Source organism: Clytia hemisphaerica, unplaced genomic scaffold, assembly GCF_902728285.1.
Source record: "Clytia hemisphaerica strain Z4C2 unplaced genomic scaffold, Clytia hemisphaerica genome assembly, whole genome shotgun sequence".
In the NCBI taxonomy this organism is placed as follows: Eukaryota; Metazoa; Cnidaria; class Hydrozoa; order Leptothecata; family Clytiidae; genus Clytia; species Clytia hemisphaerica.
Window position 1 is genome coordinate 1,165,801 of NW_027103573.1, and position 11,763 is coordinate 1,177,563.

The window sequence follows — 11,763 nt, forward strand, 5'->3', positions numbered from 1 at the left end:
TAGATAAGAAAGTGGTACCAGTGGATACCCCTTAAAACCACATACCCCTTAAAACCCACAATGTTGCATTTTTGGCTTTCATAACTACCAGATTTAATTTTATGTGGTATGTTTCACTTTTTTACAACCTCTTATAAATGTTCTATCATAAAATACCAAATTTTAAGGATTTTAAAGATGCTAAAGTATCTTAAAATTCGAAGTTATTCAAAATTTTATCAAAAATCCCTTCAAAAAATCAGGTTTTTTGGACCTAGAAATTACACAATTGAATTTAAGGTCATAAAACCTAAACTTTTTAGATACCTATACTTATGGTAGGTATGAAAAAATCATTTTCATCTTCGTGAATAGACCCCAACGAAAATGACAGGCCCTTAAAATTCTACTTTAAAGCACTTTTATGGTGATGATCAATAAAATCTGAAAATCGACTTTCTCAAAACCTGGTCATGTTGCATACCAAAATGTCACAAATTTGATGGAGATTTAGAAAAACATTAGAACCATAGGTCAAAAATGAAGCGAATGAAGGTTTTGGCCTTTCGTAGCCGTTTTTGACGAAAAAACCACACACAATTGCATTATGGGCATGAAATCCTGAAAAATGAAAATATTGTTGTGGGAATGAATTTCTAGCAAGTCTTTGAACCATTGAATCACGAAGCAACACCAAATTTGTATCCATCAGCTTGAGTATCCCGTTAGCAAGGGTCGGACTTTGTGGTTTTTAGCCTTATTTTTGTAGGTTTTAAGGGGTATTTTGATTTTAACACATATTTTTGAGATCATTTAGGTACTAATGGTATATTCATAACATTAGTGACTTTACAGTGAATCACTGTTCAAAATTTGAGGTCAAAAGAACTTTTTTGCAAAAAGTTATTCGAGAAAAACCATTTTGTAGGTTTTAAGGGGTAAATAGCTAAAACTGCACTTTTTCACTTCCTCGTGAAAAACTGAAAACTGTTTTCTACAAAACATCACTGCTATGGAAATAAACCATACACAGCGTATATTCAACACAAAAAGTTTCAGCCTTACACTCCAACTAAACAATGAGATAGAGGGTACCACTTTTTATTGTGGGTTTTAAGGGGTATCCACTGGTACGTTTAACGTTAAAGAACTGCAAAGAAAATATTCCATTTTGAAAAAGAGCAAGGTGGTTATCAATACCGTTAGACAAATATTACAGGGGGTTACTAAATTTTTCCCACCTAAGAAAAATCATGTATGGAACTCAACAGTGATGATGCATAAGTAATGACCGCATTGATTATAAACGTCAGAAAGTCTATTGAAATAACACAGAGCTGTGTCTGCAACGAAAAAAAGTGTTTTTCTACTCATGAAAAATGCAACAATGGGAAAAATGAAACGTAAATTGACAAAGTATGTATGTAAAACGTTGCATTCGTTTTGTACCAAGTTTGAATATGAAGTATTCATTAAAAACATGCGGCAGACGGGTATGTGCCGCCATTAAGGGTGCCTTTTTGGCACCCTGGAAGTTCCTGTAAGTGTTGGAATATCAGAAAATCAAATTCTAGTCCCACTAATAAGGTGTCCTATAATAAGGACCAGAAAAATAGTAATTTTTAGTCACAATAAGTGTCGTATATAATTCAAAAATTTTCTTTTCTTTAATCCTCCATTTTAGTCATGCTAAGGGTCCGAGGGTGGAAAGTCGGGCGGAGAAAACCTGGTACCTCCATAGGCACTATAGTAGGCTCTCGTTATTACGAACTTCTTTCAACTGTAACCGACATTTGCATAATTTCAACACATTCTTGTTACCGGAGAGAAATCCTATAAAATGCTTGCTAAAATTCAAATCTTCCTGCAATTCACAGTCCAACGAAGGTCCGAATTAGCGAAATTTGACTGTATTACCTTCAACCAAATCTACAACAAAATGTGTTTCGATTACTGAAAGCCTTATTCCCTCCCTTTCGTAACCGCCCTCCCTTTCGCAACCGCCCTCCCTTTCGTAACTGTCCTCCCTTTCGCAATCGTCCTCCCAGTGAGCTTACTTCTTTAGAGGAACTCTTCAGCACAAACGCAAGAAATCGAGATTAAAGTCCAATATCTATGCGTGAAGCTATGAGTGCCTCCTCACTCTCTGCGCTCGTTGCGGTGGCAAATATCCATTGGGGATAGTTTTGGAGTGCAATTTTTAGCATTGAATTTCAAATGGCGATAAAAAACAAATTCCCCAGTGGGAAACATATTCTTTATTTTGAAACTTTAAGCATGTGTATAAGCATGCAATACGCGTTGTTGACCCCGTGATTCGAAGAAAACAGTCATATCCAACATCCTTAGGTTATAATATGTGACAAAAACTACATGTCCTTTTTCAAATTTCTACCAAATTTCAACCACAAAATTACCTTTTCACCTTTTCATTGAGATATTACCATTGGGTTTAAAACCCCGAGGGTGTTAATGAAACCAAATGAAGCCCATCCAAAAAGAACACACAATCCTCGTGATTTTCGCAACTAACGCCCGATTTAAAATAAGTCCTGCCAGCGTGCGCAAAAAAAAGTGTTAAATTCAATCCGTCATTCAATGCAGCGTAAATCTTAAGGCCTCATTTTTTTTTCTTGAGAAAGGTCAATGATTCAACTCTAGCTCTTCACAGGAAAAAATCTTAAAATCCCAGGCCTGGGAAATGGCCATTTTCGGGGTGGGAAATGGCCATTTTCGGGGTTGGGATTTGCCCTGGAAAAGTGAAACAACTACATGCCTGGTAAATGGCTATTTCCCAGGCCTGGGTTTTCCAAATTTCGGGGTGTAAAATGACGATTTCCCAGGCCTGGTTTTTCCAAATTTCGGGGTGTAAAATGACGATTTCCCAGGCCTGGATTTTCCAAATTTCGGGGTGTAAAATGACGATTTTCGTGGCCTGGATTTTCCAAATTTTGGGGTGTAAAAAGCCGATTTCCGAGCCGTGGATTTTCCAAATTTCGGGGTGTTAAATGGCAATTTCCGAGGCCTGGATTTTCCAAATTTCGGGATGGAAAATGGCGATTTCCCAGGCCTGGGTTTGGCCGAATTTCAGGGTGTAAAATCAAAATTTCGGAGTGGTAAATTACAGTTTTGGAGGTTCTTTTCATGGCCTGAGTTTCATATTTCAGGTTTTAAAACAAAGTTTTAACTAATTTTGATTGTTATACGTTATATAAAATATATTTTTGTAGATGAAATAAATAATGACTAAAATAATACAGTTTTTAAGTTTTCGAATAAAATATGCCAACAATAAAATATGCCTCGATTTTTCTCTTTAAAAATTTCAAAATGTCAAATAATTTACAATGGTGTTTGAACTTGTTAAAAATAAAAATAATATACATCACATGAATAATTTTTCAAGTTTTCAAATAAAATATGCCAACAAAATATGCCTCGTTTTTCTCTTTAAAAATTTTAAATGTCAAATAATAAAATAAGATAAAAATACTTTTACAATGAAGTTTAAACCTGTTAAAAATGAAAATAATATAGTACATCACATGAAGTTTTCAAAAAAAATATGCCAACAAAATGTGCCACGTTTTTATCTTTAAAAATTTTAAATGTCAAATAATAAAATAATAAAATAAGATAAAAATACTTTTACAATGAAGTTTAAACCTGTTAAAAATGAAAATAATATTTCTATTAAAATTTCACCTAAAATGTGACATGAAAACCAAAGAGATCGTTGTTTAATTAAATCTCTACAAACAATGGGCGGCTCTTCACTAAGTTATCTTGTTAATACGTGGAGACTTTCATCTTGAGAATTTGATGCATGAAAAAGACGCAATAAAATATAAAAAAAATAAAATATAAAATTTTTAGTTATTTAGCTATTATAATAACATCATCATTTTCTTCAATTGGTATTCTGGTGACCACCACCATCTTATTTTCAACCAGCTGGCGACCAACATGTTCTGCCATTTTTTCCACGGTTAATGATTCTCTCTTCAGCGTTAGAAAATAAAGTTAGACTTAAACATCATTCATTACATTAGTAAACAAAAGATTATTTTCAATACACAATTTTACGAAAGAGTTTGTTAAAAAATTACTCACGCATGAAAAAAGAATTCAAAAAGAGAAATATAATAGAAACTGACGAAAAGAATATGAGTTACACATGCGCAAAACTTTCTTGTCTAAACCACAAGTGGCTATTTATCAAAAGTGTTCCGATTGTATCTAAACCAAAACTTTACACAATTGTATTCGGTCAGTGTGTAACACAAAGCTAAAGGTGAGGAGTCCCGCAAGGGCGGCCTCATTCGTTCGCAATGGACTTACGTCGCATGGGCTCAGTGGATCGGTGAGACGGGTTTGAGGTCATTAAATTGGCTCTCAGGTGCAGCTCCACTGATGTGACAAAAGTGCCGGGATTCTCAAAGTAGCGCAACTACATGACAGAACGAATGGGAACTATCGAGATTGGCTCACAAAATGATCAAATACATTTATAACATTTTATTAAACGCAATTCAAGTTTTTTCGGGGTGTAAAATGGTCATTTTCGATGTGGGATTCATTTTTCAAAAAATCAGAGATTTGAAAACCCATCCTGAAAATGGGCATTTCCCAGGCCTGGGATTTCTCGGGGTGTAAAATGGTCATTTTCGGGTAGGGATTTATTTTTCATAAAATCAGAGATTTGAAAACCCACCCCGAAAATGGGCATTTCCCAGGCCTGGGATTTCTCGGGGTGTAAAATGGTCATTTTCGGGTAGGGATTTATTTTTCATAAAATCAGAGATTTGAAAACCCACCCCGAAAATGGGCATTTCCCAGGCCTGGGATTTCTCGGGATGTAAAATTGCCATTTTCGGGGTGAAATTAAATATTTGAAAAGCCACCCCGAAAATGGAAGTTTTACACCCCGAGAAATCTCAGGCCTGGGAAATGCCCATTTTCGGGGTGGGTTTTCAAATCTCTGATTTTTTTGAAAAATAAATCCCACCCCGAAAATGACCATTTTACACCCCGAGAAATCCCAGGCCTGGGAAATGCCCATTTTCGGGGTGGGTTTTCAAATCTCTGATTTTATGAAAAATAAATCCCACCCCGAAAATGACCATTTTACTCCCTGAGAAATCCCAGGCCTGGGAAATGCCCATTTTCGGGGTGGGAAATTTTTCATAAAAATTTTCCCAGGGTTGTAAAATGGCCAAAATCACCCCCGAAATTTAATCGACATATGTAATCTTTAAAAAATCTCAGGGCTAAAAAAAATCCCACCCCGAAAATGGCCATTTCCCAGACCTGGGATTTAAAGATTTTTTCCTGTGCTTCGGGCTCTTAACTCGATGAGTGTATTACTTTTAAAGATATTTTTCCCGTAGAATGAACCATTCAAAAAGTACGTACGCTCTGAGGGGGAGGGGAAGGGTACTACCAAAAGCGTACGAGGGGGAGGGGGAGGTCAGGTAGAAAGGTACGTACGCTTTGACATTTTTCAATACAACGAAATTTCAGTCAAAGTTTGGTTAGATCTTCTGATTATATCATCAACAAAGACAAACAGAAGTTGAAATTATTTAAATTTTTCTCAAAATCCCCCAATTTAGCTTTGTATAGACTCTTTAATACGATGTAAAGTTTTTTTGAGGGGGGGGGGGTCATTTCAAAAGCGTACATACGCGAAAGGGGGGGGGTAATGCCAAAGCGTACGAGAGCGTACAAGGGGGAGGGGGAGGGGGTGGTCAATTTTCACCGATTTTGAGCGTACGTACTTTTTGAATGGTCCCATGTTTAATAAAAGAGTTTAGCTTATTGGAATCGAAAACCCTGGCTTGTGCCTCTTTTTCACTTCAGTAGACCAACGTTTAGGGGCTGTAATTTTCGATACAAAACTCTCAAAAAGAATCACAATTTTGAAATCAGAAGACTCCAGGGGAACCTCCATCAGTCATGTAGGGTTAGTGTCCACTAATCGAAAGTATCCTCCTTTAATTTAGAAACTTCTCAATTCTGTGCTTTAATTTTGGTATAAGGTACTGCTTAGTGGTTAAGTATGGAAAATTTTGGTCCGAAGTGCCTTTCTGGAGACACTAGGATATGGAAGAGCAAGAGAATGATTGATTCAAATGCAACAATTTAGTTTTTATGAATGATAGTAGTCTTGAGGTCCCTGTAATTTATTATTTTTATGACGTGAGTAAATTCACCGCCTGGATAAAGGGAGTCTAAACGACTATAAGCATTTTGTCTAGAATGAAACTTTGAAGTGTTCAAGAAATATATCTTTTTAGGATATAGAAACTTCATTTTTATCTTCAAATCTTTTTAAGGTCTGTGACCAGTTTGACCGTCGATGTCCGCAAATTAGAGAGTGCGAGTCGAGTGCAGATTAGCCATTAATACGGCCAAGGACATCTATTTTTCTCGTCTTGGAAATTCTTTAAATAATCCAAACATCGGAAGTAAGAAATACTGGTCTACCCTTAAGCAGTTCCTGAGCATACGAAAAAACCCTAAAATTCCACCCATTCGCGACGAAAGAAACGTCCTTGCGGTTGTGAGCGATGTTTCTGAGAAGGCCGATATTTTTAACTCTTTTTTTGCAAACCAATGTTCTTTGATCGAAACTGGCAGCGTGCTGCCACCTAGTCTGGACCCATACAAATTTTTACTCCATTTCACAAAGCTCACATGAGATAAAAATTAGTATGGTAGAATTGGAGATTTTGAATTTGCCACCAGAAAAAAACCGTTTGAAAACTGGCCAATCAGAATTTTGTTGCATAAATTTTTTGGGAGAAAAATAGACATAATCGGCCAGTCAGAAGCGTTTCTACAAAAAATTGTAGAAATTTTTGTCCAAAACTACCCGTCTACTATCGAGTTCAGAAAATATCGTGAGTAGACGGGGCCCCATCTAGCTGCCACCTGAAAAATTTTTCACTGACTCCAGGCTAAATAATCTTGAATTTGACGAAGAAAAAATCGCGTCAATTATTAATTCTTTGAACGTAAACAAGGCCCATGGGTGGGATAATGTTTCTACTCGTATGATCAGGATCTGTGGTGATTCTCTAGTAAAACCTTTGTTTAGTATATTCAATCTTTCCATCAATTCTGGCATTTTCCCATCACAGTGGAAGAAAGGCAACGTGGTTCCTGTCTATAAAAAGGGAGACAGGAGCATAGCTAAAAATTACAGACCAGTTTCTCTTCTTCCAGTGTTTGGAAATATATTTGAAAAGTGTATCTATGATGCACTTTACAGATATTTTGAAACAAATAATCTATTTTCTCCATGTCAGTCTGGATTTCGGGAGGGTGACTCTTGTATTTCTCAGTTGTTGTCCATAACGCATGATATTTTTACAGGGTTTGACGCGAACCCTTCTTTAGATATCAGGGGTGTGTTTTTTAGATATTTCAAAGGCATTCGACTGGGTTTGGCATGATGGCTTGATTTTCAAACTCAAATCTTATGGGGTAACCGGACCTCTGTTTTCCTTAATACGTAACTTCCTTGATGATAGGCATCAGAGAGTTGTGTTGAATGGGAAAACGTCTGAGTGGAAGAGGATCAATGCTGGGGTACCTCAGGGCTCGATTCTTGGTCCTTTATTTTTCTTAATTTACATTAATGATCTCCCATTAAACCTTGAGTCAAAACTCAAAATCTTTGCTGATGACACCTCCTTATTCTCCCTTGTGATGGACCAGCTCTTGAGCTTTGGGGTACTAAACAGAGATCTTGCCAGGATAAGTGAGTGGGCTCGTCAATGGAAGATGTCTTTCAACCCTGACCCTTCTAAACAAGCTGTGGAAGTCTATTTTAAATGAAGAATCACTCCTGCTAATGCTCCAGTAATCTCCTTCAATAACACTAACATCGCTGTCAGTGAGCACCAGAAACATCTAGGTCTTATCTTTGATTCAAAACTTTCTTTTAATTATCAACTTGAGGAGAAGATAAAAAAGGCCAATAAAGGTATTGGCCTCATTAACAGACTTCGCAAACATGTTCCTAGAAGATCTCTTCTTACCATCTATAAATCTTACATTGGACCTCATCTTGACTACGGTGATATCATATATGACCGCCCAGGAAATGCCTCTTTTGTGCAGAAGCTTGAATCCATTCAATATAATGCCTGCTTAGCTATCACAGGTTGCTTTCGTGGAACGTCTCAGGAGAGAATATACTCTGAACTTGGCCTTGAAAGCCTTGCTGACAGACGCTTTGCCAGGAGAATGATATTTTTCTATAAAATCATGAATAACCAAGCTCCGTCTTACTTACGTAACTATCTGCCAGCAAGGCTTACAAAGCCAGTTAACATAAGAACAAGAGAAATCCTATTTATCCTCTCAATATACGAACTGAGCGTTTTCGTAATACTTTTTTTCCTTACTGTATATCACAGTAGAATATCCTGGACGTGAATATAAGAGATCTACCTTCTATTAAGACCTTTAAGAAAGCAATTTAAAAATTTTTGAGACCCAAACAATCTCGTGTTTTTGATGTTTCTGACAATCAAAGTGTAGTCTTTCTAAATCGACTTCGGGTAGGGTTAAGTCATCTCAACGAGCACAAATTTAGGCATGGTTTTCGTGATACTTTAGACCCTTTCTGTGGTTGCCGAACTAACTCAGTTGAAAATACTCAGCACTTTTTTCTGCACTGCTCTATATATTCCCAATCTCTATTCGACAAACTACAAGACTTAGGTATTATTTTCCTCCCACTAAACCCTTCTTATTTTTGTCGGTTTCTATTATACGGTGATGAAAGCTTGACTTTAATTTTAAATCAAACTATAATTCTTTCTATCGTTGAATATATCCATGAGGCCCATGAATCTGGAAGGTTCAGTGGTGCGTTATTTTAGTCTACTACAACCATAGCTCCACGTCACACCTTGTTTTACTTTTTCCTTTCTTCATCTTACCTCTGGCGATATAACTTAAGTTTCTAGCGGGGGAGGGACTATATTAATGTTTAGCAGTATTTTGTATTATATGTTCGTAGTGTACCCTGTGTTTATGTTTCAATAAAGAAAAAAAAAGAAAAAGAAAAAATTAGAGAGAAAAAAGTAGGGTTATTGCCATTTCGTGCAAAAAAGTTTTCCCGCTAATTGGAAGGTCCGCCTCTACTCTCGGGTACCTAATAGCCGGGGGGGGATGGAGTAAGCGGGGGGGATTGGAAAAAATCTCAAAACTTAATAAGCGGGGGGGGTTGGAATAAAAATGTCCTGGGTGGAAAATTTTTGAAAAGGAGGCTAATACAGCTGAATTAGGACAAAAAAGGGAACTTTCAAAAACATTTTCCCAAAAATTAATAAGCGGGGGGGGGGCTGGAATAAGAATGTCCTGGGTGGAAAATTTTCGAAAAATTAATTAGCGGGGGGGGGGGGACTATTAAGTACCCGAGAGTAGTTGATTGTTCGCCTTTGGAAGATTTTTTAGTAGGATTTGACTAGGAAATGGCCGGGAAGAATAGAATTGCCCGCTAATCTGAGGTGTCCACCTTTTTTTGAGTGTCCCCGTTAATTGAAGGCTTTGCACGACAAAGCATTGATCGCATTAGTTTCTTTGATCTTCAGTTTTCACAAGTGCTCTGAATTATCTATAAATTTAACCGGTTCGTTTTTTGTGCATTGCAATGTAATGACTTCAAAAATTACTTTGAGGTCATCGCATTGCGAAAGAGGAGGACAAAATCACCGCAGACCAAAAGAGAGCGTGAGACAAAAACTAAGTTGATCAGTTTTGACATCAATGTTTGAACAAGGCGATTTAAAAGTTCATAACTTTTCGAAAAATTGTTTACTCAATTACTGAAAATGAAATTTTGAGAGGTGTTTAGAAGTATGTGAAAGATTGTTTGTACCAAATTTCAAGTCAGTAGCATAATTAGAGCGCTCTACGTCAAAATTTGAATCTTATGGACACTTTTCTTGGACCACCCGGTATGATGTTTACAATAAGTATCACTTTTAAATTGGCAAGTAAAATAACTTAAAGGCTTCCTGAAAAAAAGCACATATCTTCTTGAATCAAACAGTTTAAGTTATTGTTTCTCTTCGCTTTTGAATTACTAAGTAAATTCGTCGTGACGGCGTGCTGAATGCGGCCATTAATTAAGTACGGGTTTGTCAGTGTGTCGGTATTGACCTTTTTCGCGTCGGTATTTCGATAATCAACAAAAAATGTATCGGTATTTTGGCGATTGAGATGCTTTTCGGTGACGGAAAATGTTTCGATTTTCAATCGGTGATACGGTAATTTTGCTTAAAACGTCGGATAAATGGTGCTAGAGCAAGGGCTATTTCTCAGAAACCCCTCTTATCCTCTTATCTCATATTAGAGTTCTGAAGAAAAAAACAACATGAAAAAATGTATTTTGTAAAAAGTGTGTCGTATTTCGGTGATTTTGTGAGAATCTGTCGGTATTTCGGTGTCCAGGATCCTGGTACATATCCTCCCCACTTAACATCGGATTATGCAGTAATCGTCACCATCAACCAAATATAGGATGCTGATAGAACTTTTGGTTATTTTTGCGTAATTGGGAAAGCTAAGCGTTGACTGGAAGATAATTAAAGATAACTCCGCAATACATTAAAGTTTATCGATTTATTAATTAGTTAATTTGACGATAATTACTCTTCGGTTCCAAATAAACGGCCCCCCCGCTTGTTAATTTTTCGAAAATTTTCCAGCCCCCCCGGACCTTATTAGGACCCCCCCCCGTTTATTAATCTCTAAGAATATTTTCAGCTGTCAAAGACAAGGCCCCTTATTTTGCTCTAAATAGCCTGATTTTAGCCTATTTTTACCTTACTTTTGGGTTTCAGAAGTACAATTTCCAACCCCCCCCGGCAATTAGGTCCCCCCCGTTTATTAAAATCTAGAAAATTTTCCAACCCCCCCGTTTATTCGAACCCCCCGTTTATTTGGAACCTAAGAGTAGGTACACAATTTGTTTCCACCAGACTTTGTCGGCTAAATTATACTGAACCTAAAATCTTTGTTACTTCCTGGTAAAATAAAACGGCTAATTCGACCTTGATTTTCCTGGAGAAATCGACTTAATCATCTTAGAATTGATGACTGGATTCAAGCCAAGCATAGAGTTTCTCCACCAGGAGAACTCAGTAAGACAACAGTGCATGCGTAGTACACGACACAGCGTTGAATGTTGCACGAGTAATCAAAACACAATCACATCTCAATGTCTTTATCGTTATGATAAATGAGTTTAAGCGTGAAGAACTTCGTTTGTTGTTAGAATACCTCAGACTTGCGGTGAAAGTTTTTGGCCTTAATGAGGGGTTATCGGCTGTTCATAGTTAAAAATGCTCTAAAATGGCATTCTTAGGTTCAGTTGCCAAATTCCATGATGGTGATATTCTTAGCAAAAACATATTGTTAATTTCTTGGCCAACTTCGATATGAATAGAGAGTACATTCTTATAAAAAAGCATGTATATGATTTGTACGTCAAGTCTTGAAGAAAAACTCACAAGATATAAGGAATGATGACTTGGTTGGTGTAGAGTAGAATTTTCATGGATATCTTGGCCGAGTTGTATCAGTATGGAGTTTATCTGAAGGTGTAAAATGACGTTAGGCAGACAAATTCGTACTTTGTAGCTTTGCAAGGGTCTATCTAGAGCAATTAGTTTCTTAAAAAAAAAAACTTTCTTGATATCTCTTGATGCTGCTGTGATGTTGATTAATCGACAGTTTGGCAATTCTTTTTATGAAAGATAA